Raw genomic sequence first — 24827 nt, forward strand, 5'->3', positions numbered from 1 at the left:
ACAGAAACATGTTGAAAGTCACACCTTGATGAGATCAGGAACTAGATTTCATACCACAGATAGCAGATTTCCCCTCAAAATGATGACTTATAGCAAAGCAAATTGTGCTAAATTGACAATCAGATTGCCACTCTGCTTTTAGCACACTTTAAAAAATAGTAATGTGAAGGAGAAAGCATATGTACTTCTTTTCAACCCTTCACCATCACCTACCATAACATGTTTTGAATTCTACTCTTATACCTTGTCTGGCTATCTTCATTGTGGAGGAAAGAGAAACTCTGACATCCTTAAATCTCTGATCTGGTGATTCCTGACCCTGGCTTGACAGTTCCTCCTGTGAATTCTAGTCAGCTACACGGGGCCCTGAAATACTGCCTAGCTGTGGAGGGTCCTCTCCACTTGCCCCGGATGTCTCAACCTTCTTTAGACTCCCACACTGCAGGGTAGCCCTAAAGGACAGGTCACCTGGATTGTGGATGCAGAGTTAAATGGTGTCTGTACTTTCGCCACTAAGCCCCATGCAGTGGACTAATCTGTTTGGCTAGAAGAATCAGGAACCTGAGTCAGGACACCACATCTGTCCCTGTGTAAGATGCTCCATGTGACAGTTACTCCTTTAGGTGAGACCCAGTCATTCAGCCTCTCCCCCAGTCCAGCCCAGTCCCCACCTCCTCCCCTTACCCACTGGTTCACATGTGTCAGTTATGGCAACTTGGACGTTGCCCAGAGACCTTGGGTAAGGTGAGCAGCAATGAAATAATAGGCACCCACCAGTGTCTGAGCTGTATCTTTGTCCCACCCATGTTTATATTCTCCCTGATCTATCAGTCATCTCCTTCCTCTTGAGGTTGCGTGGCTCCTCTGCAGAAAGCGCAGTCACCTAGAGCCACAGCTGAGGCAGTGTGAGGAAACAACTGAGAAGGGTTAATAAGGTGTGGATGGAAGAGGCATCCGTGGTGTCTTTGCCCCAGAGAGAGGGTTGATATGACAAAGCAAGGGGTGAGTCCCTAGGGAAACTGGCAAAGCAATTGTGACACATCCCAGGAGTGAGTGGGCTTGGGGGCTAGCTGGGGGAGGGAAGACATATAGACTCTCGAAAAGCAGAGGGGGAGATGAATCATGCAGATAATTAAAAACCTGCAAAAAGGAAATGACTCTAAATATTTAAACTCAAAGGTTGTTAGTTTCAATCCTTCTACAGAAGCCAAGCCAAAAAGGTGAAAGAACAGGTGAGGAAAAGGGGATTTCAGCACAGGAAGTGAAACTGAGGCAGCCTGGGGTTGAGACAGGGGCAAAGATATTTTCTTGTCTCTAATTTTGCATGATCCTAGCTCCAATCCATGAAACTCTGAAGCATCAGGTCGGTTTTGTGATTTTCTAATATTTCTATGGTGCCCACCAAACACTTAGAAAGCAGTGTCCACAGACGCAGCATTGAGTAAAGCATTATAGGAGGTACAGGGGGCAAAAGACAACTGGAAGGCAATAAACAGAGTGCTAACTGGTTTGATTTGGGGCTTCCTTACTCAAAGTGAGGTCCATGAGGTCCAGACTAGTAGCATTCACATTACCCAGGAGCTTATCTGAAAGGCCAAATCTCAGACCCCACTCCAGACCTACTGACTCAGAATCTGTATTCTTAGCAAGACCCCGAGGTGATCTGTAGGTGAAAGTTTGAGAAATGCTGATATAGGCAATAAGGCAGAGTAGAGAGGCTGCTATGGGAAGCTTCATGGATGAGTTGGGTCTAGGGTGACACATGGGTCCTTTCCTTCCCTTGCTCATGTACCCTTTCTATTGGGGAGAAAGTAACACATTTCCCCTCCAGTAAAGTGAAAACATCCAGGGATGTTACTTTTGCTTTCAGGAAATCTGTAAAAGGGAAATTTCAATTCATGCCACCAGCAAAGAAAATAATAGCTCATTCAATAAGCAAGGCCTTAATCTCTTAGCATGGAACGAGGCTCTAGGTTCAGAAAAAGATTCCTGTATGCACATTACATGAGCCAGACAGTCCCCCACACCCATTCCCTAAATACCTAAATACCGTACCCTAAAGATCTAAACTGTAATTCACCATGTCACCCTCAGCCTGCATTGAGGAGTGTTTTGTTTTAAAATTGCCCTTTGAAACACATTGCTGCATTTACTCCATGGATCTGATTAAAGATGTTCACTGCACTGAGTACCACATGTTCTTACTCATGAGTACTACATGTTCTCACTCATAAGCAGACCCTTATCATAAAACCCAATTATCATAACACAATCAGAAAGGGATTGACAGTAGTGGGAAACTGCCAGGGGCGGAGTTGGAGGCACACCTCATCCATAAGGGTAAGTGATCTCAAACCAGGTGAAGTGGAGACCAAAGTGAGGCCCAAACTTTATCTACACAATGGCCATTTGTATACCTAACCCTGAGTTAGGTACCCCACAACTTTAAAATAAAAAATTTTTTAAAAAGATTGCACCAAGCCGGGCTTGGTGGCTCAGCCTGTAATCCTACGCCTTTGGGAGGCTGAGGTGAGTGAATTGCCTGAGCCCGCGAGTTCGAGACCTGCCTGGGCAGCGAGACCTCATCTCTACAATAAATAAAAAAATCAGCCGGGAGTGGTAGCACGTGCCTGTAATTCCGGCTACTCAGAAGGCTGAGGCAGAAAGATCGCCGGGGCCCAGCGGGTCCAGGCTGCGGTGGCCGGGAGCGGCCACTGCACTCCAGTCTGGGCGACAGAGTGAGACTCTAAGTCAAAAAAAAAAGATTGCACCAGTAGTTGCACCAGTAGTTGTTCTAAGATACGTGTTAACAGCTGCTACAGAAAAAAAAGAAAAAAAAGAAAGAAGAAGTTGAAAATATTCTTCTGCGCTCCAGAAGCTCTGGAAGTTGGTTTGTTGCCATGAGACTTGCAGAGACTTTAACATACTAATATGGGACTCTCCAAGGAGGGAGTCTGTGGGAGGGACTTTCCAAACTTACGTAGCCACTTTTTTAAAGATGGTCTTGTGTAAATACTTCAGAACAGGCTTCCTCGCTTGCATGTCTTCTCAAAGAATACCTGGAAAGGACATTTTTCTTCTTGACTCAAGCACCAAGAATGTCTGAGGACCTTGCCTGGTTTCATGAGTCCTGAGATGTGTTTTGCTCTTTGTACTGTTTAATAGAAAGCTGAAAGCCAATTTTTGCAGGACCTCAGTGAGTGTTCTGGACCTCGGAGCACACCCTCTGTGGCCAGATTTGCTAATGGTCCCTTGTTTTCTTCCATTTCTCATCTCTTTATTTTAAATATTTTTCTTGGCATCTCTCTTATTTGTAAGTCACATTGCATCTTTTTCCAAACAAAAATTCAGAGAGGCTAAATGATTTGCCCAAAGTCACAGCATACTCGTGAGGAATGTAAGATTCAGACTCAGTTCTGCCAGTTTTGAAAACCTAAGCGTCCCCATGCTTCCTCCCTTGTCTTGTGTGGGACTCATGAATGACCTGAGTATGTGGGTGACTCTGGGGGTTGGTTAGGAAATAACCATTACTGAACAACAATGATCTGACCTAATCATTCCCTCTTCCTATGCTTGTGACTTGCTGCCTCACCTCCACACCCACCCTCTAGCGCCCCTTCCTTACTTTCCAAAACTCTTCGTCAATTCTCCAGGTCCAAGACCCATATTCTACAACTCACAGCTCCAGCCTGTGCGTTTCTAGATAACCACATATATCAGAACAGTGTACTAATAGCCATGACAGCAGGGTGAGTGGCATTCTAGTCTGTTGCACCTGAGAATATCCCATGCTTGCATGCAGCAATAGCCCAGCCACAGGAGCTGAGCATGGCCTTGTTAACATTCTCTCTCTCTCTCTCTCTCTCTCTCTCTCTCTCTCTCTCTCTCTCTCACACACACACACACACACACACACACACACACACACACACACACACACACTGCAGTTGCTCATCCATCTCTTTGAAGTGAAGCTCTCCTCCCTGTGGCTACCACACAGGCTCCAGATGGCTGGACCACTGCCAGCTTCATATCTGCATTCCAGGCAGGAAGAAAAAGGACAAGAAGCAGCAGCAATATCAGGAAGGAAATATTTCCCAGGAATTCCCCCACAGACTCCACATTGGTCTCATTGGCCAGGAATGTGCCACGTGGCCACCGCTAGCTGCAGAGGAGGCTGTCTTGAGTATGATCATGGTTAGTAAGGAAGGAAAGATGGGTTTGGGGTGATCTGCCACACCAGAGAGGGTACCCCAAATGTCTGGGTTGAGTACCGGGTGCAGAAAACAGGCAGCAGGAACTGGTAAGGAGAGCGCCAGTGTCAAGTGGATGGGGATGGTCATTTAAAGGAATGCAGTGGTCACTGTGTGGCACCCCTAGACTCCTTTCTGGTGTTGAAGGGCTGCAAGTGCTGCTGGCACCCCCTCAGCTGTCAGCCTTCTTTGGGAATCATGTTGGTTGAAATGAGTCGCCTGACCCCAAGTCATGCCACCTTCCAGGACAGGCCTCATCTGTGCGTAACTCTGCAGGCCCATCCCGGCTCCAGAGCACCCCGTGGAGTCAGCTGAGGCTTTGAGACTGCAGGGGCCTATGTGGCAGCCCCACTCTTCCCTCTCCTCACTTCCTCCCCTCCCTCTCACCACCCTAGGGCACTCCTGATAAACACCCAGCAGGCTGATCTTCCCCGGGCCACAGCCTGCACCAAGAAGCAAACCACTCTTTCTCCTTCTAGTCCAACCTCACAGGCACCTGCTGAGCACAGGGTGTTGGGAGGGCCTGAGCCAGATGCTGGGAGTGGAGGGGATGGGTGAATCCAAACATAAGTAAGATCAGTCCCCACCTTCAAGGACTTCACAGCCAAGCACAGTGGAGCTGGGCAAACAAGTGACTCAGAGACAGGACGAAAGACAGAAAAATACAAAGGGCAATGGCCGCTCAAAGGAGGAAGATGTTTTAAATGGTTTGGACAGGAAGTAGGGAGAGATGAGGAAATCTGGAGGTGCTCCACGGGAGTGGGAGACTTTGACAAGCCTTTGAAGGATGACTGGGACAGAGCAGCTCTCCAGGCAGAACCAACACAAGCAAAGGCACAGAGGGCAGGGGCAGGAGACATATCCAGATAGCAACAGTCCCAGTTTGACTAGAATAGAAAGTGAAATAGAGCACAAGAATGTGAGTGGCCCAGTTAGACAGTTCTAGGCTCAGTTCCCAGTTCTGCCCTTTCAGAGAGAGGGACATCAGGCACATAACTTCATTTCTCACAGCCACTTTTTTCTCATCTGTAGATCAGGCATTATAACATTCCCCTCCCCTAGTGTATCATTGCCAAGACTGAATAGTTAAAATATGTAAAGCACTACACAGACAGCTGGAAGAGCAAGAGCCTCAATCAATACTCTCATTTTTTATTATATAAGCAGAAATATCGAGGCTACTTCTTTTTTTTTTTTTTTTAGTTTTAGAAAATAGAAAGCTTATTTTTAAAAAGTTTACACATCAGTCACAAAATTCCACTTGAAGCAAGTCTTTAAATTTACTCATGAAAACATCATTTTAGTTGGAGTTCAGCCACAAGTTTGGATAGTATTCTCCATAGATCTCTCAGACTTCTGTATATCTTGTGGTCAGAGGTGATAACTGCTTTTTTGTTCTAGACTAGCTTCTCAAGAATAGTTATACAGATAACTGCCTTGGAAGGTACAGTGTCTCCCTTCAAAGCAAAAGGTAGTCATTTCTGCTGCTTATTATAAAGAGATCTGGGTTATCTAAGCTTAAACTTCTTCAGCTATAATGTAAATCTACTGTGTGTTCAGCATTCACCTTGGTCCTTTGGTGTAAAGTCCATGGAACTTGATGGTCTTGGGAGAGGAGCAGGGGCATTACTGCAAACACGAAACCTTGCCACTTGCTGTACTGAGAACAACAAATTATTTTTGTCTCTCACCCAGGAATTTCATGTCTCTGCCAGTATTCATGAAACTGTGGAAGGTTAACTTCTTGGTTTGCAAGTAGTGTAAAAGTCAATCCTTCAAACTCCTTAACAATAGAGGCTACTTCTTAAGCCAGTGGTTTTCAAAGCCAGATCCCCAACCAGCAGCATCCTATTCCTTTAGGAATGCAGATTATCAGAACCCAAACTAGACCTACTGAGTCAGAAATTCTGGGAGTGGCTTCCAGCAATATGTTTCAACAAGCCCATCGAAAGGAGCTGAGGTACATTAAACTCAAAAACCTCTGGATTAAGGCAACAAAGGAATTTATTCTACAGGTTCTTCATGGAATTTAAAAACAGGGGGTGCAGAAGAGACTCAAAAATGGGCGGCTGACAGAAATGGGAGATAGGGGAACCAGGATTCTCTTCCTCTTTCTCTCCTCTCTACTGCTCTCTTATCCTCTGCCTTTCTCTTCTGGTGGCTGCAAATACTCTTTCTTTATGTCTTCCACAAGCTGAGGATTTCTGCCAAAGGATGCCAGACTAAGAGGCTGCAATAGTAGTCTCCACTCCAGGTCATCCGGGGGCAGCTCATTGGTCCAGCTAGCGTCTCATCCCACACCTGGATGGATTCACGTGATTTGGGGCTGAGATAACTTAGTTTGCGCTTGGGAAAGAGGTCAAGCTGAGACTAGGAAATTCAGGAGCTTTGAGGGTAGTTCCATAGAACAGTGTTTCTCAAAGTGTGATCCCCAGACCAGCAGTAATCGGCCACACAATGTCAGAAATGCAGTCTTGAGCCCCTCCCACCCCAGACATACTGAACCTGAAACTCTGGGTGACCTTGTCAATCTGTGCTTTAACAAGGACAAATTAGAGAGCCACTCTCAGGGAAGGCACAGAAAGAGGTCAGAAAACCCAGCTAATTAGAATGACAAATCATTTCTGTAGCCATGAATATCTTTCACCTTTAGAGTCATAATGAAATAGGCAAAAGAGACATCAGAAGGTAAAGCACACTGGGTAGTGGCTCTCCCTTATTTTTCTTCTTTAATGCACAGTGCACACAATAAGAAACAACTTCCAAAACACCACAGACTATTAGAGTTGGGGTAGGGCCCAATCTCCCTCTTTACTTTTGGGGACACTGAGGTCCCAAAGGGTAGCATGCAGAGTCAAAGTCTCATTTATTGTCAGAGACAGAACTGAAGTTAAGGCCACTCACCTTCAAGCACTCATGATAAAAAAAATGGAGCTTTTCTAAGTCAAAGAGAAAAGTAACTGAGAAAGCAGATTAAAATGAAGTCATATGAGACCCACATGAACAATGAAAAGCAACTCAGATCCCACCAGGAAGGCTAGGCAGCATCAGGGCTGCAGCTACAGTGTCACTTTGTAGAATCCCAAACCAAATGATCAACCCCCACACCTCCATGGTCAACCCTCAAATTCCATCATTATGATTACTAAGAGTTTTTTCACTCACCACAAACCAAGTAAACCTAAACCCACTGCCACCTCAAAACTAGAATGTTCAAGGTTTTAACCAGAAAGAGAAGGAGAGGAGAGGAAGGAGGCATTAGAAGAGCCATAACAAAAGGTAAGGACAGCTCCAAAGTTTTTTTATTTAAGTAGGTCTGTGAAGTACCCAGCAGGGGAAAAATAGCTAAAACACTGCATACAGGGTTGTGAAAATTACCTCCTTCAAATTCTGCATTCCCTGAAACTGCAAAAAGAGAGAGATTCTTGGCAGTTAGTGTGTCAGCCTTAATAAAAGGAAGTGGCAAGTCCAGTCTGCATCAGGGTGGATCAGCATGGCCTCTGTGGAATGAAAAAGAGGTCAGCAGATGACAAAAATTAAAATTAACAGGGATAAAACAGAGGAACCAGACTGAACCAAAACGAAGAGATCTTTGTTTGCTCTTAGCTATGGGTTTTACCAAGATATGGATTAGAAGGGGTGGGCAAGGACAATTGTCCAGGCTGTGCCCTAAAAAAGCATATCGCTCCTACCAGCAGGGCAGGAAACCCGTCAGGTGCTCTGTTCATCAAGTCACACTCAGACCAGCCTGGGTGCGGGAGTGGGGCGAATGTTCTTAACCTCGTAAGCCCTGCAATGGCCTTGGGTTATAAATGACAGAATCACACCACTTGTCTTATGATATTTGTTCTTTGATGGATGGATACTCAAATTAACTGTTGGCAGCCCATACATTTCAAGGAATGACTTGAATCTTAAAATAATTCCCTTATTTTTTTCATAATCTCCCAGACTCAGGAGACCCAATCAGCCATTTGGAGTCAATGACTTGGTGCCCAGAGAGAGCAAAATGAGAATTTCCCCTCATGGAATGACATAAGGGAACAGATAGAACCCCTTTTATGATAAAGCACCAATTACATGGCAGTTCTTTCTTTTCTTTTTTTAAATTCTGAAGACTGAGTCAAACTTGCGCTTATTATTTTTTTAAAAATTTATCGTTTGTTTCTGAAACTACTTTTCTCAAGAACCTTCGAGATTTACTAATGTGTTTGGGGCTTTGCCTTCTTACCCCATTCCATGATATTTCTGTGCTTCCTTGGACTAGAAATGGTCACATCCCTTCACTTTTTAGAAATCCTTCCCTAACATCAACTCTCTAAATGGTAAAATTGAACAAACAGAAATAGTAGTGGTCTCCTCACTTCAACAAGGAACAGCAAAGAAGTGCTTGCCTGAAAAGGAGAAGCTCATTTTCAACAAGCACAGAGTAGAGGAGATGACTTGTTTGCTGTTTGAAAATTTGGAACTCACCCAACTGGAGTGAGGACAGTGCTGCACATGGGTTTAGTATCAGTAGTGTGGCCTGGGCCATGTTGACGATCTGACCACTTATACCCACTACCATTGCTACTGCCTTGTCCAAGCTGCAGGTGTACATCAGGTGGGGCCTGTTGCCTGTTTTCCTCCTCTGTTCTTGCCTTAACAGACTAGGCTCAGTGCATGCAGCAGCCAGAACAATCCTGGTGAAACATCCATCCCGTCACCACCTAGAGCCCTCTAATAGCTTCCCAGCTGATTTCTAGTAAAGAGCAGGGCCCTTTCCACATGTCCTGGCCACCAACCCCCACTCTGCCTTGAGTCCCTCTGTCTTTGCTTCCTCTGCTCTAGCCTCTTTGCTATTTCTCTATACACACACAGAAATTCCTCTAGGCCAGATGTATATCTAAAAACGGAAGTGCTGAATCAGGGTATCGCTACAGTTTCTCGATATTGCCAAATTTCCTACAAATGGGTTTGCTAATTTAAATCCCTACCCACATTGTGGGAGAGGGTAGGCTTTTCCACATTCTCTCCAACTCTTGGTATTGTCAGACTTCTTAATTTTGACTAATCAGTTGGGTAGGAAATGTGAACCCAGCACTTCCATGTACATTTTCTTGGTTATGATGGAAGATTAGCATATTTTCATGTTTGTTGGTCATTTGGGTTTTCTATTTTGGAAATCTGCTGGGAGAGAGAGGAAATTGAGATAATTCAATTTCTTTAAAAGTTTATTCAGTTTATTTTCCATGAGTTGATTTTGGCAATAGATAATCATGTAGAAACGTATTCGTTTCATCCAACTTTTCAAGCGTATTGGCATCAAGTTGCTCCAGGTGTTCTCTGGGTGTCTGTCCTCTATTCTATTTAGTTGTGCCTTTTTGTTGTTGTTGCTAATGTTACTTATTTGCACCTTTCCTCATTTTTCCTTCATCAGTCTTGCAAAGATTGGGATAAGTAAGCCTATGAATAACCCAACCAAGCTATGACAAGAAGTTTCAGTTTTCAGAATCTCTTAGAGTTCAGAATTAAGGATCGCAAACTATGGATCCATGCTTTCATTTCCATTCATTTCTAAATATTGTGTAACGTTTGTTCTGCTTTCACTCTTAACTCATAAGGCATTCAGACATTTAGTTTTAGCTTCTAAAAACATGTTCTTTTGATTTTTTATCATCTATATGAAGATGATTTGTAATTTAATAAATTGTGATCAGAACATGTGGTTTGTATGACATTATTTCTTTCAAATTTGCTAATAACACGATTATAAATCTGTACGTGGTCAGCTGTCATAAAAGTTCCATGTATAGTCTCTGTTTCAGAACTTCTCAGCTGGCAGGCCATGAATGGGCCATGGGTGAATTGTAATGCATTGGAGTTCCCTGGCTCAGGAAGCTCCCTGGTCTTCTCAAACTACCCCACAGCTTGCACAAATAGCTCATTCACTCTTATGACTCTAAGGTATGTGCTGAGCCCAGGTCAGCTGCAGAGCTCCCAGCCACCCATCCAGGACCAGGAGTCTGGGGAAGAAGGAGGTTGTTCATGTTCCAGGGACCCAGAAACCTGGCACACAGCCCAGGCCTCTAGGAGAGTTGGGGACCAGGGTGGCACAGTCAGGGCTCCTGGCCAACATACGTATACCTCCAGGCAGCTGCACCCTCTCTCTGCCTTACATATTTTTATCTCTTTTACTCATTTATAGCTGATGGGTCTTTTTAGTGGCATCCAAAGCAGCTGCAGGGGTAACTGTTCTAACAATATAGGAATGATTTGTAAAGTAGAGTTGCATCATTAAAAACTCCTAATATAAAACATTTGGTACCTTGATATTCATCTGTATTTCCATATTTTAAGAAATTTTAATATATTTGCTAATGAAAGAGAACTATTAAATCCTTTAAATATAATTTCAACTGTTGCAAAATATCTAGTAATTCTAAATATTCTGCTTTACATTTTATCACCTGCTTATATAAATAAAGCTTCTCGTTCATCATGATTATCAAGAAATTGAAAATATTGTCAGTAAAAATCTTGGTCTGGAATATGCATTGCAATTTCAAGCATAAACACGATAAAGGCTTTTGTCTGTGGGAGCAACCTCATTTCTCATTTAAAAATCAATTGCCTGGAATACTTTCAATAGGATTGGTATCAGCTCCTCCTTGAATGTTTTATAGAATTCTGCTGGAAAGCTATCTGGTCCAGGGCTTTTTTTATTTTTATTTTTTGTAGGTAGTTTTCTTATGACATAGTCGATTTCCTGGATTGTTATTGGTCTATTTGGGGCCTCAATTTCTTCTTGTTTCAACATGGATAGGTTATGTGATGTCAGAAAGTCCTCCATTTCATTTAGGTTTTTGAGTTTGTTTCCATACAAGTGTGCATAGTAATCTCTGATAATCTTTTGTATTTCTTTGGGGTCAGTTGTGACTTGATCTTTTGCATTTCTGATTGTGCTTATTTGAGCTTTTTCTCTCTTTTTCTTGGTCAGTCTAGCTAGGGGTCCACTAATCTTGTTTATCCTTTCAAAGAACCAACTTTTTGTTTCATTTATTTTTTATATTATACTTTTGTCTTCTATGTCCTGTATTTGAGTTTTTATTTTGGTGATCTGGAGTCTTCTGCTGAAGTTAAAGTTTTAGTGGTCTTGCTTTTCCAGCTTCCTTAGGTGATTTGTTAGGCTGTTAGCTTATGATCTTTCCATTTTCTGTAGGTGTATTCATAGAGATATGAATTCCCCTCTTAGTACTACTTTCATGGCATCCCAGAAATTTTGGTAAGATGTTTCTTCATTTTCATTTGTTTCCAGTAATCTTTTAACTTTCATTTTGATTTCCATGTTAACCCAGGAGTTGTTCAGTATCGAGCTGTTTAGTGTCCGTGTCTTTCTACAGATTCAACACAATACCCATTAGATTACCAGCAACATTCTTCTCAGACCTGGAAACAACAATACAGGAATTCACATAGAAACATAAGCAACCATGAATAGCCAAAACAATCCTCAGCAAAAAAAAAAAAAAGCAGGAGGTATCACACTCCCAAACTTTAAAATTTATTATAAAGCTACAATAATCAAAGCAGCCTGGTAGTGGTACAAGAACAGGTATGTAGACCAATGGAACAGGATAGAGATTCCAGAAGCAAAACCTCAATTTCTCAACCAACTCATCTTTGACAAAGCATCAACCACTGGGGAGAGGAAAACCTATTTAGTAAATGGTGCTGGGAAAACTGACTGACCACATACAGATTAAAGCAAGACCCCTTTCTATCACCATACACAAAAATCAACTCTAAATGGATCAAAGACCTACACATAAAACCTAAAACTATAAGAACCTTAGAAAATGCAGGGGACACCTTTATGGAAATTGGAACTGGCAACCAATTTCTGGTCAAAACCCCAAGTGCCCATGCCATAAGAGATAAGATAGACAAGTGGGACCCTCATCAAACTGACAAGCTTCTGCAAAGCCATAGAAGTCATCAAGAGAGCTGGAAGACAGCCCACAGACTGGGAAAAAATATTTGCCAACTGTATATCTGACAAAGACCTAACATTTAGGATCTACAAGTGCTGGAGTCCAGCTCCAGTGGGTCAGGGTTTCCTGAAGGAAGGATTGCGTCAGCACAGGAGAAAAAACTTGGACACTGACTCTGCTGCAAGCAGGACAAATGCCAATTTATTGTCTTTTTCAACTCATTTTATACCCTAGATTTTGGCTTGAGACGAAAACATGTTTTTCATTTTCAAGGCAATTCGTTTCTATTTAATGGACCGGACAGGCAATGTATCTTTGTTCACCCTGTTTTGATTTTAAAACATTATCATCCTAAACATTAACTATAAATCTTATAAACTAACATTTTTTAATGATTACCATTTCTTAATGTCCATACAAAACTTACTTATTCCTATAACTATCACATTATAAATCACTACCAAGTACTAAGCACTATAATTGTCACACAGATTAGCAAGTCACTCCTATGACCTTCACACAGCAATTTGCAACTAGCTGGGGTAAAACAACATTTTCAAGGTTTCTTAGCCGCAAGTTGGCCTGACTAGTTTTCCCTAATTTCACACCTGGTGTTTACAATCTGTGTCAATTATCCCCTGCCAGGGAAAATGAGCTTCAATATTTGCAAAACAAAAGACCTCTCAGGCTCAAGTCACCTTAGTCACAATCCCCAACCAGAATTACAAGCCTCCCTAACAAAGGGAAGTAAAAGCAAGGGTGCTCTAATATTCATGTGATTGTTAATTTCTTAAGCATAATATACCACATGTAGAAATTAAGAAATTAAGTAAATGTAATTTTTACATTGGCACTCTTCCTAAAAATACAAACTGTAGCTTCTCAAATTTCTCCAATTAGTCACCAATCAGAAGAAATAAAATCTTACAAGTAATTATCTACCTGCACATGATATTGAAAATCTCTATTGATAATTTCCTGGCAAGGCCAGTGAGTTCCCTGACAAACATTAAATCAAGCACTTTCTGATTTTTTACAATTTTCCCAACTACAATGTTTAATCAAGTAATTGCATGGTTTAATACCAGGAGGCTGGGGACATGGAAACCTAGGAAAGAATTCAAATGAAGGGAAGGTAATTTTTCATGAACTCCCCTCTTGCCTTTTTGCAAGGGGTAGTGGAGGTGTGAGTGGAATTTTTCTTTCCATCCTCAGACTGTACAGAACTTTTTGGCTGCACTAATAACAAAAGTAGAAGAAGCAAGGGTCTCAGCTGCCCAGGTTCACTTTGCGACCCGAGGTCTTCAGCCCCCTGGAGTTTGTCAGCAGACAGGCCTCCATGGCAGGCTCCCAACATACAAGGAACTCAAACATGCTGAAAAGAAAAAACAAACAGCCCCATTACAAAGTGGGAAAAAGACACTTCTCAAAAGAAGAGATATGAGCAGCCAACAGATACATGAAAAAATGCTCAGCCTCACTAGTCATCAAAGAAATGCAAATTAAAACTACACTGTGATACAACCTAACTCCAGTAAGGAAGTCCATCATCAATAGCCCAAAAACAACAGATGCTGGAGAGGATGCGGGGAAAAGGTAACACTTCTACACTGTTGGTGGCAGCGTAAACTAGTGCAACCTCTGTGGAAAACAGTTTGGTGATTCCTAAAAGATCTAAAAATTGACCTTCCATATGACCCAGCCATCCTCCTACTGGGAATATACCTGGAGGAACTCAAATCACTCTATGAAAAAGATAACTGCACACGCATGTTTATTACAGCACTATTCACAATAGCAAAAACATAGAACCAACCGTGATGCCCATCAAAAGAGGACTGGATAAAAAAATATGGTACATATACACAATGGAATATTACACAGCCATAAAGAAGGACAAAATTATGAACTTTGTAGCAACTTGGATGGACTTAGAGTGTATAATACTGAGTGACCTATCACTGAAAGAAAGAACTGAGTACCACATGTTATCACTCATAAGCAGACCTTGAACAATTATCATAATACTATAAGAAAGGGATTGGTAGTAGTGGGAAAATACCAGGGGCAGGGGAAGGAAGGGATTGGCTGTAGTGGAAAACTGCCAGGGGAGAGTAGGGTAGGATTGGCAGTTGAGGGAAACTGCCAGGGAAGGGAGGGGCACACCTTATGAACAAGGGTACCTGCATAATGAACATTTGTATACCTAACCCTGAATTATACCCCACATCTTTAAAACAAAAAATTAAAAATTAAAAAATAAAATAAAAATTGAAAAATATTTTATTTATAAACTTTGTAAAAAGTCAATATTTAATATTTTATAATATTGTGAATTTTCTATTTTATTATAACTATATTAACACAGTAAAAATTACTTTCTTAGTAGATTGATTCTTTAATATTATGTAGTTTCTTCTTTCTCAAATTAAGGCTTTTGCCTTCAATTCTATTTTGATATTATACTTCAGCATTATTTTGGTGAATTTTTTTTTTGTTTTAGTAGAAGTAACTCCTTCATTTATTTCTTTCAGATAAACAAATATAGTAATCTTAAAGTAGTTTTTCAATTAATTCATCATTAATTTCATCTGGAAAAAATTTGAATCAGTATGATTTTGGATAAAACTACCCGTCCAAAAATTAAAGCTTAAGCAATAAGGAGAGTTATTATTTTATGCAGCAAGAAGTCTTGAGGTAAGATAATGATATGACAATAATCAAGCATGTACAACGTTTTAAGATTTTAAAAAATCTACCTGTGTCATTTAGTTATGTCTTACAGCTAATAAAGAAATCACTATGCCCTTTTCATTACAAGTATTTATACTTTCAGAAATCAGAAAAAACAATTTGACTATTATTTCAAGGTCAATAAAGTATCAGACAAAATAACTAAGGCAGCAAATTAGACTTTTTGCTACTTAAAGTTGCATTTCGTAGCAATTATAGTCATATCTAGAGTCGAAGTGTCTTCAAAATCTCCGTTACAAATAGACTGCAAGGATATTTTTCATGATAAAAGACATCACAATTAACAAATATTCTCATGTGTTCTTTCCAGACAAAAGAGTAGGACCAATATTCATGTGAATGTTTTTGCCTTTATTAGAATCGACTTTATAAATACCTTTATGGTTTAGGATTTTACCTGCCCACTCTAGCTGCAGATAGGTGAAGCTTGGGGAATGGGGAAGGACAAGGAAAGGGAAACAGAGTCTCTTTCTTCTGATCTTTCTTAGACATTTTCATTAGAATTGATATTGATAACTAAAAGCACCTCCATTTCTAAGGTTAAGCACAGAAATTTAATTACTTAAATTTTTGAATAGATAATTGTTATGTATATAAAAATAGGGCTTTACATGAAAACACATTATGTTTTATCCTATGGTTTTGGCATATTATTCTAGACTGTTACATGGTTTTGAATTCAGATCAATCATCAGCTATAACTCCCAATTTGTGTCAATTGCTATTCTAATAAAGCACGCACCTTTACTTTCATAGCCTCAACCACATGTTGCAATTACCCATTTATTTGTGTATTCATCTTTTTAACTAAACTCCTATTTTAAGATAATTGTAAGTTTAAACATAGTTGTAAGAAATAATACAGAGAGATCTTATGAATACTTTATCCAGTTTATTCATAGTAATGTCTCAAAAACAAACAAACCAAAAAACAACAAAATCCAATGTCACAATCAGTGTACTGACATTGATAGAGTTAAGTTACAGAATAATTCCATCTGCTCGGGGATCCCTGTGTGACCCTTTTCACGCTGTACCTACTTCCCTCCTGGTTCCCACCCTCATCCACAGTTCTTATCCCTGGCTATTGCATTTAGTCTCCATTCCTAATATTTTATAGTTTCAAGAATGTTATATAAATGGAGTCACATGGCTTATAATCCTTTGAAATGACTTCTTGCACTCAGCAGAGTTCCCTTGAATTGGTCCATATTGTGTTATCAGTAGGTTTATTCCTTTTTATTACTGAGGGGCATTCTACAGTATGGGTGTGTCACAGTTAAGTCATTCAGTCATTGAAGGCCATCTGAGTGAGATCCAGTTTTAGGCTAACATGAATAAAGCTACTGCGAACATTCGTGTACAGGTTTTTGCATGAACATAGATTTTAGCTTCTCTGGAATAAATGTTCAGGAATTCAATCACTTGTCACATGGTATTTGCATATTTCATTTTTTAAGAAACTGCCAAACTATTTTCCAGGATGGTTATAAAATTTTACATTCCCATCAGTAATATATGAACACTTTTTCTGCATTGTCACCAGCATGTGCTGTTGTCACTATTTTTTACCTTAGTCAATCTGATAGGCATGTAGGGACCACCATGATCTTAACTTGAATTTCTGTCATGGCAATGATGTTGAACATCTTTTTGTGTGCTTTTTTGCTATCTGTATATCCTTCTTGGTGAAAAGGCTTCATGTCTTTTGATATTTTGTAACCAGATTCTTCGGGTTTTTTTACTATTAAGTTTTAAGAGTTCTTTATGTATTCTAGATACTAGTCTTTTGTTGAAAATGCATTTTGCAAGTATTTGCTCTCTCCCCCCCCCCACCGCATAGTTTGCCTTTTTATCCTCTTAAAGTAGCTTTTGCAGACCAAAATTTTTTAATTAAGATGTTCAATTTATAAATTTTTTTAATGGGTCATATTTCTGGGTATCAAGTCTAAGAACTCTTTTCCTAGCCCTAGATTCCAAAGATGTTTTTAATAAAAAGTTTTATAGTTTTATGTTTAGCATTTAAGTCTACAATTCATTTTGAGTTTAGTGTAGGTTATGAAGTTTACATGTCAAAGTTCTGGTTTTGTTTTGTTTTGTTTTGGGGTAGACAAAAATGTCTATCCAGATGTTAATTTGCTTGAGTGCTATTTGTTGAAAAGGTTATTCTTCCTCCATTGAACTGCTTTTGCACCTTTGTCAGAAATCAGTTAGTCATATTTGTATAGGTCTATTTCTGGATTCTCTATTCCGTTCCATTTACCTACACGTCTATATGTCCACTAATAACACAAAGTCTTGACTGCTGTAGTCATATAAATCTTTAAATCTGGTAGACTGATTCCTCCAACTGTATTCTTCTGTTCAAAAATTATAGCTATTCTAGTTATTTTGCTTTTGCATATTAATTGCAAGATAATCTTGCTTATATCCACAAATAATCTTGCTGAGATTTTAAAAGGAATTTAATTAAACCTATATATCCCTTTAATAATTGATATCTTGACTATGTTGAGTCTTCTAATCTATGAATACAGTAAGTCTCTCTATTCATTTGTCATCTTTTATTTTTTTCAACAGCATTTTGCAATGTTCAGCATATACATTCTATATGTGTTCTGTTAGATTTACACCTAGATTTTTTTTTTTTTAGCTATTGTAAGTGGTATTTTAAATTTTGGTGCCCATGTGTGTATTACTAATATATAGAAAAACAATTGATCTTTATTTATGTTGCATCTTAAAACCTTGTTGAACTCATTTATTATATCTAGAATCTTTCTCTGCAGATCCCTTGGAATTTCCTATGTAGACAATAGCATCATCTGCAGATAGAGGCAGTTTAATGTGCTTATGGGTAAGTCATTAAGTCACTTACCATAGAGCATAATATTTACTATAGGTTTTATGTAGCAGCTTTGTATCATTTGAGGAGTCCTCTTCTATTCCTAGTATTCTGAGATTTTTTTTTCCATTAATGCATGTTGAATTTTGTTAATTTTTTTCTGCATCGGTTGATATTATCATGTGATTTATCTTCTTTAGCCTGGTTAATATGGAGGAGCACTTGATTGATTTTCAAGTATTGGGTCAGCCTTGAATCCCTGGAATAAACTCCATTTGATCACGGTATACAATTGTTTTTAAATATTACTGGACTCTCTTTGTTGATATTTTGTGAAGGATTTTTGTGTCTATAGTCACGAGGGATATTGATCTATAGTTACGTTTTATTGTACTGACTTTCTCTGGTGTTGGTATCAAGGTAATTCTAGATATATGAAATTAGAAATATTACCTCCTTTCTATTTTCTGAAAGAGATTACACAAAACTGTTTTGAATTCTTCAGTGACATGAAGTTTTATTTAGAAAAATTTTAAAAGTATGAATTCAACTGATTTAATAGTTATAGAGAATATTCAAATTATCTATGTATTATTGGGTGAATTAAGGTAGTTTGTGTTTTTCAAGGACTTGGTCCATTCCATCTAAGTTGTGAAATTTACATATAAAGAGTTGTTTGTAGTATGCTTTTATTTTCCTTTTGATGTCTTCAGGGTCTGTACCAATATTTTATGTTTCATTGCTAATATTGGTAATTTGTGTCTTCTTGTTTGTTTTTTCTTTGTCAGTCTTACTAGAGATTGTCAGTGTTATTTTTCTTTTTGAAGAATTAGCTTTTTAAATTTTTAATTGCTTTTCTCTTTTTAATTTCATTGATTTCTGCTCTTATTTTTCTTATTTTCTTATTCTTCTGTTGGGTTTATTTAGATCTTTTCTCAGCTTCTTGAGGGAATTAAGTTTTTTCCTTCTTTTCTAATGTAAATATTTGATGCTACAAATTTCTCTCTCAACATTGTTTTAGCACCATCCCACAGATTTGGGTATGTTGTGTTTATGTCTTCATTCAGTTTGATGTATTTTTTTTAATTTCCCTTAAGGTTTCCTTTCCGTAAATTATTTAGAAGTATGTTGTTTAGTTTCCAAATGTTTGTTGATATTCCTGTTATCATTCTATTATTGATCTTTACTTTGCATTCATTGTGGTCTAAGAAAATACTGTAATAGTTTAACTCTTGAAATGTTGAGGTTTATTTGATAGCCTATGACATAGCTTGCCTTTGTATATGCCCTGCAAATGCTTAAAAAGGATGGTGGAGTGTTCTTTAAATGTCAATTAGATTCTGTTGATTGATGGTATTATTAAGTTCTATAATTTTGTAATTTTCTGCCTAGTTGTTCTAGCAGTTTTGGCAAAAGGATTTTGAAGTATCCAATTATAATTGTAGATTTATCTATTTATCCTTTCAATTTTTTCTGAATTTGCTTTGCATATTTCACAGCTTTAATGTTTGGTGCATACACATTTGGGATTTCTATGTCTTCTTGGTAGAGTGAGGTTTTATCTTTTTTTTTTTTTTGAGTTGGAGTCTCACTGTCTCCCAGGATGGAGTGCAGTGGTACACTCACGACCACCGCAGTCTCGACCTGCTGGGCTCAGACGATCCTTACGCCTCAGCCTTCCAAGTAGCTGGAACTACAGGAACGGGATACCACACCCAGCTAATTTTTTTATTTATTGCAGAGACACGGTCTCGCCAAGTTGCCCAAGCTGGTCTCGAACCCCTGGGCTCAGGTAGTCCTCTCACCTTGGCCTCCCAAAGTGCTGGGATTACAGGCTTGAGCCACCGCACTCGGCCAACCCATTTTTAAAGTTCTTCTCTGCCCTGTTAATTTTCTTTGCTCTGAACTCTACTTTGTCTGATATTAAGACAGGCACTACCACTTCTTTTGATTAATGTTTGTGTAATATATATTTTCCCATTCTTTTACTTTCAATCTACATTTATTATTATGTTGAAGTGAGATTTGTGTAGACAGCATATAATTGGGTCACATTTTTAACTTTAATCTTTGTTTTTAAATAGGAATATGTTGACCATTTATATTTAATGCAATTACTGACATGTTAGGGTTTACAGCTGCCATTTATTTTTATTTTCTGCTTGTTTTCTGTTTTTTATTTCTCTGTTTTTTCTACCTTTCTGTGGGGGCATTTAAGCATTTTTTTCTAATTCTATTTTTACTTACTCATACTGTTTTAATATACCTCTTTGCATAGGTTTTTGATAACAACTCTAGGTATTACATAACTTATACATAAATTATCACAGTCTATTGGTGTCAACATTTCATCAGTTAAAATCTAGAAACCTTATTTTTCTTTACTTCCCTTTATCTTTCTATCATGTCTATCTGTGTACTTATCATTCTATCCTATTTATTGCCTTAAATATTTCTTCTGCATACATTGCAGACTATATCAGTGTTACAATTCTTGCTTCAACTATCAAACACAGTTTAGTAAGCTCAAGAGCTGGAAGAAAATGTACTACACTTACCTATAATTTTTCTCTTTTTGTTGTTCTTGTCTTCTTTCTGATATTTTATCATTTCCTTTTTGTTTAAATAAATTCCTTTAGACATTCTCTCATGATGGTCTGCTGGTGACACATTCTTTTTATTTTCCTTCATCTGAGAAAATCTTGATTTTCCCCGAATTGTTCAATCAATTCTGGATTGATCATTTTTTTTTTCAGCAATTGAAAAATATTGCGCCATTAACCTTGAGCCTTTTTAATTTCTCTCTCTCTCTCTTTTTTTTTTGAGTTGGAGTCTCACTCGGTCGCCCAGACTGGAGTGCAGTGGCCGCTCCCGGCCACCGCTGCCTCAACCTACTGGGCTCCAGCGATCCTTCTGCCTCAGCCTTCCAAGTAGCTGGAACTACAGGCGCTCGCTTCCACACCCAGCTAATTTTTTTATTTGTTGTAGAGATGAGGTCTCACCAAGTTGCCCAGGCGGGTCTCGAACCCACGGGCTCAGGCAATCCACTCACCGCGGCCTCCCAAAGCACGGGATTACAGGCTGAGCCACCAAGCCGGCCAAGCCTTCTTAATTTTTGATGAGGAATTCATTATCATTCAAATTACTTGTCCCTTACAGTTAATGTGCTTTTCTCTTGACTACTTTCATTAATTTTTGGTGTACATTTTATCTTGTTTGGAATTCACTCATCTTCTTGAATCTGTAGGTTTATGTCTTTTGCTAAATTTATTAAGTTTTTACCCATTATTTCTCTGAGTACTTTTTTAGCTTCATTCTCTTTCTCCTCTCCTTCCAGGACTTATAAATGTTAGATCTTTTGTTATAATTCTACAGGCACCTGAGGCTTTATTCATATTCTTTTTTGGGTATTTTTTTTTCTTTCTACTTTTGAGATGACATCATTCCTACTGTTCAGTTATCAAGCTCACGGATTCCTTTTTCCTTCTCCTCTATTCTGCTCTTGAACCTATTCATCAAGTTTTTTTTTTTCTATAATTTCCAGGTGGTTGTTCTTTATATCTTCTGTTTCTCTGCTGAGATATTTGATTTACTCATTTGTTTCAAGAATGTTCATAACTGCTTGTGGAAGCATTTATATCAAGGCTGCTTTAAAATCTTTTTCATTCTAACACCTCTGTCACCTTGGTGTTGGCATCTATTGATTATTTTTTTCATTCAAATTTAGATTTTACTGGTTCTTGATATGACAAATGACTTTCTATTGAAACCTAGACATGTTGGGTAGTATGTTATAAGACTCTGGATCTCATTTAAACTCTCTATTTTAGATAGCTTCTTTTGACACTGCTCTGGCAGGAAAATAGGTGGTACCACCTCATTACTGCCAGGTATGGAAAGGGGTCCAGATTATCCACTTGGTCTCCATTGACACCCAAATTGGGAAGGGGTTCCTGTTACTGCTGGGTGGAGGTGGGCTTCCCCATAGGTTTCTGAGATTACCATCCTGGATGAGAGGAGTGAGAGTTCCTCACTACTGTTCCACATGCAGCCTCCACAGATACCACATAACTGCTGGCTGGTGGCAAAAGGACTGACTCCTCCGGGCTCGGTGGTTCAGCCTGTAATCCCATGCCTTTGGGAGGCTGAGGTGAGTGGATTGCCTGAGCCCGCGGTTCGAGACCCCCTGGGCAGCGAGACCTCATCTCTACAATAAATAAAAAAATCAGCCAGGCGTGGTAGCGCATGCCTGTAGTTCCGCCTACTCGGAAGGCTGAGGCGGAAGGATCGCAGGAGTCCAGCAGGTTGAGGCTGCGGTGGCCCGGAGCAGCCACTGCACTCCAGTCTGGGTGACAGAGTGAGACTCCAACTCAAAAAAAAAAAGTACTGACTCCCACTAACACTCCTCTGATACCACTCCAGCAGGGAGTGGGAGAGATGATTTTCTATTGCTGGGTGGGGGTTGAAGCCAAGACTTACCGCATGATCTCCACTGACACTGAAGGAGGAGGTGGGCCTCATTATGATCTCATAGCGCTGAAAGACTCAGCTCCCTACCTGGTCTTCTCTGACACCATCCAACTCTGTGAGGAGGGGTGAGTTTTGAAAAGCCTCATTAAACCCTGTCAAGGGTGAAAGTCTATGCTCCCCACTGGCCTTTGATAGCATGGATGCATGTGAAGCCTCAGTTTTCTCTGTGGCATTTGGCTAGAATGGAGCATTTGACATCTAAAAGTTTTCAGTCTTCCTAGCCCTTTGGCAAGAGAACAGGCTTTTGTTGAAACTATTTTTTGTCCGCACACATTGTCATTTCTGCTTTCCTGGCTTCTCCAGCACCTAGTCTGGGAGATATGAGACACAGAGAAAATCCAGTGAACTCACCACCATGTTGTTCCTTGTCACAAGGTCTCTAGCTAGTATGCCTCTTCTTGCCACCTTTCATGTTTTTTGTTTGTTTTATATATGATGTTCAGGGGGTTTAGTAATACTTTGTGAGAGAAATATGGAAAAGTACTTCTACTCTTTCTTCCTGGAAGTTCCTGTTTATGTCCTTTTCCCCCAGCTAGACTTCAAGAGACTTACGAAACAAATACTTACTCATTCTGATAAACTCAATGTCCAAAGTCTGTAAACTTCTTGAATATCACTTTTTCATTTCCACCCTCAGTCTCTGACCTAAATCTTTCTGCAGTGTGTCCACAATGCTAATGAGCTTCTGGTTTAGCCCTTTCACATGCATGCTTGGGCAACAACTTCCCAGTTTCACTACACTTGTCTACCCCTAGTTTTGTTGTTGCTTAATCTCTTGATCTAATATCACCTTACTCCTCTCACAGAGCAACACACTTTTACATTATAGGACTACACATGTTCACTTAAAACAATTCATGTCATACCAACCACATTTCCCTTTTTAACAAAGTTAGTCAATCGATATACCTAAAAATGTCTGTTGAAGCTTGTTGACAACAAGATATTTGGCAGACTCTCAGCTGCCTACTACATATTTAGTATTTTGAGCTCAAGTAATAAGAGATTGATTTAATTGAATTGGATTGAATAGAAACCAATGGGATGGCTAAGTTAAAGGAGAAACAAATACTGGTTCAACAAGTTGTGCCTTATTGAAATGGCCATGAGCAAAGTTAGGAACGAGAACTAACGAGTTAAGAAACAGAATCACACAAAATAAGATCTGAATAAATGTAGCATCCTACCATGTTCCTGGATAGAGAGACTGCTATTGTAAAGATGACCGTTATCCTCAAGATAAACTACAAATTCAATACAATTCAATAGTATTTTTTTTAAAAACTGGACAAATTAATTCCAAGTTTACATGGAAAATAAAATGTGAAACACCATACAATAATATTCAAAACAGAAAGAAAATAAAGTCTTACTTTCCAGATATCAAAACATAAAACTACAGTAATTAAAATGAAGAACATTGGTGCAGAAATAGGCAAGCAAGTGAATGAAATAAAATAGATAGTCAAAACAAACTCATATGCTTAAAGGGGTTTAGTACATTAAAAAAGGTGGCACTTTAAATATGTTGGGAAAAGATGGGTTATTCAATAAATGGTGTTGGGAGAAATTGGTTATACATTGAAAAGAAAGTGAAACTCCTACATTATATCATATGCAAATAAAAATTTCAAATGGGTCAAATATTTAAATTAATAAATAAAACTCTGAAAGTACCAGAAAAAGTGTAGAAAAATATTTTACCCCTTTAAGATACAAAGGGTCTTACTAAGTAAAAATCATAAGTAATAAATGAAGACAATAAAATAAGTTTTAAAAGGTAGGCAGCTTTTTAGGCCAGATGGACGTGAAGAAAATATTTAAAACAGGCCAAAGATCATTATTCTGCCTCATACCATAAGAGCACTTCAATGTAAACATACCTTTCGTCTTACCAGGCTCCTCAAAGAGAGACAAATATGTCATCTTGAACTGAACTAAAAACAAAACAAAACAAACCTAAAGCGATTGCTTCCAACAATGAAGAGAAACATTGGCAGAGCAGCTGTAGGATGCCTTCAGGTAGATTATGAAAAGGTGCCCTTTCTCAGAAATCACAGTTGGCATTCAGCTTGATGACCAGAGGTTTAGCTGTATTCTAGTCCCCAGTAGCACCTCAACTACATAACCATTCTCAAAGGTCCTGAAAGACTGTGTAATTCTTATGGAAGATGGTCCATCTCTCATTTTTGTCCTAAGAATTTTCTAGGATAATATATTTTTTTCATTTGTTCTGTTTTTGCATCACTCCAGATTGCAATCGATTTGTAGAATACAGCTAACGCAATGCTTATACAAAAATTGTCAGCACCAGATTCCTATATTAGAAAATTTAAAAGATCTCAAATCAACGGCCTCAGCTTTCATCTTAAGAAACTAGAAAAAGCAGGCTAAACTAAATCCAAAATAAACAGAAGAAAGGAAATAATAAATATGAGAGCAGAAATCAATGAAATAGAAAACAAAATCAAG

The 24827-nt window shown here is 39.1% G+C and overlaps 1 pseudogene; it reads left to right on the plus strand.

The window, feature by feature from the left end:
* Positions 1-595: 595 nt before the first annotated feature.
* Positions 596-24827, plus strand: part of LOC103273792 — a 61350-nt pseudogene continuing 37118 nt past the window's right edge.

This window comes from Carlito syrichta, unplaced genomic scaffold (assembly GCF_000164805.1).
Source record: "Carlito syrichta isolate Samal-C Ts95f unplaced genomic scaffold, Tarsius_syrichta-2.0.1 Scaffold314220, whole genome shotgun sequence".
NCBI lineage: Eukaryota > Metazoa > Chordata > Mammalia > Primates > Tarsiidae > Carlito > Carlito syrichta.